The sequence below is a fragment of the Echinops telfairi genome, unplaced genomic scaffold (genome assembly GCF_000313985.2).
Source record: "Echinops telfairi isolate 266 unplaced genomic scaffold, ASM31398v2 ScPeMD7_60;HRSCAF=208, whole genome shotgun sequence".
Taxonomy (NCBI): Eukaryota; Metazoa; Chordata; class Mammalia; order Afrosoricida; family Tenrecidae; genus Echinops; species Echinops telfairi.
Window position 1 is genome coordinate 7,417,628 of NW_022103958.1, and position 1,889 is coordinate 7,419,516.

Here is a 1,889-nt window from a genome sequence, read left to right on the forward strand (position 1 = left end):
CGGCGTTTCCTCGTTTGCTTCCAACACAAAACCTTAGTGGGCTGCTTTCAGGTGTAAAGGCGGTGACTGAAGGAAGGGCCCAGCAGAGTAGACACCCGAAAAGCTGCCTCCCTTTCCAGGATACTAGCATCTGTGTGTGTGTGGGGAGGGAACACCACCCATCTTCACAATGAGGGGCAGTGTCAACACCGTACCCCTGCCAATTCCAAGGAGGCTCATGGGGGACAACAAGCTTTGTGGTAGTGCGGGCTCCACAGGCTCCACCCACTTTGCCCTGCCCTCCAACACCCCCTCCAGCTCAGCAGCCAACAAACAGCCCAGCTGACCGCACACTTGCTCGGAGAGCACTCCTCAGTCTCACTCCCCCAGATACTGGGCACCCTCAGCTCGGACAGGGGCGTCCTGCGCAGGTTCCACCCAGATAGAAGGATGGGGGGCAGGCTCGGCTGGGTGCTCCTGCAGAGCAGCCCGTGGGTGGAACCACGTAGAGGGAGATGCATCACTATGGAAACCCTGGGCTTTCTCCGGGTGCTGTGAAGAGAAGTCATGGAGACTTCAGATTCAGCACTCCCAGGTTCACGCCCAGAGAAGGCAAGGGGTCCCAGAAAGTCCGCCACCCAGCAAACAATGCCAGAACCTCCACACACACCCACTGTGGACGGAGTCCCAGCTTGGCAGGGACCCCACTCCTCAGGGCGCTCACTCACTGGGACCCCCCAACTGCCGCAGCACCCAGTTAACCCCTCCAACCAGAAACCGAGTCTAGGCAGGTCTGCGGGCACCTCAGGGTGCAGACGGCAAGTGGCACATGGAAATGGTGGGCTTACTGGCTGTGAGCCGGCCTATGCGCTGTGAGGGGCACTGGAGTCCAGGGTTAGTCGGGGGAGGGGTACTGAGTTCAAGGCTGGGGAGACAATGGGCAGAGACTACAGTGATGCCACGAGTCACACTGTTCCACAACCTAGGTCAAGTGGCCATGTGTGTGGCTGGACCTGTGTCCTGGGCTCTGCGGCACAGTGATGCTAAGCAGCACAGAGGCCTGGTGTCACTGGGTGGGTGGGGGCAGAGGGGGATAGGGAACGGCACATCAACTTCTTAATGTTCCCAGGTGTGTCTGCTGGATGGTGGTCAGCACACACTGTTCCCAGTCACCCGCGGAAGGAATTCCGCTGAGAACACACCAGAAGTTGGATTCTGCCCCCCAATACATGCTTTGGCAGTGAGAGGGTCCCTTGCTAGGCCAGCCAGGCACGCAGTTCCGACAAGGAGAGGCTGATGCGGATGGAGGAGATGGCAGTAGCAGTGGGTCAGCAGAGCTGAGCGCTAGCTCTGCTGGAGCCCACCCTGAGCCTCAGGATCCCAGGGTGGCCTGCCAGCTCTCCAGCCTTGATACTCCCTCTCTCCCATGCCCACCCCAGGACAGAGGGAAGGGTGTGCAGACTCAGGGTCTGAAAGCTGTCTCTGCCACTCACAAGCTGGGCTACACCGCTCCCCCTCTCCCACACTCGGCCTCCTGGGGTGCTGGGCCGGGGCCAGGCCAGGGACAGAGGGAAAAGCACCCTGCACAGCGCCTGGCAGGCTGCTGACACGCTGAGGGCAGCTTACACGACACAGCAGGTGTCACTCCTGCCAGATCTGCAAGTACCACTTTTCCTCAAGCCAAGCCCTCCACCCTTGTCCTGTGCCCCATACACTCAGGGGACCCCCACCCCTCCCGGGGACCCTCCACACACACAGGGGCATGCTTTTGTGCAGCTCGTAAGGGGAAGCCCTCAGTGCTGGCCCCACTGTCTGCAATAGAGCAGGAGGGGCCCAGGCAGACGTGGCCTTGATGGAAGAAGACCAAATGTACAGGTGAGCCCCAGTGGGACCCCCCACATTGTGGTGGG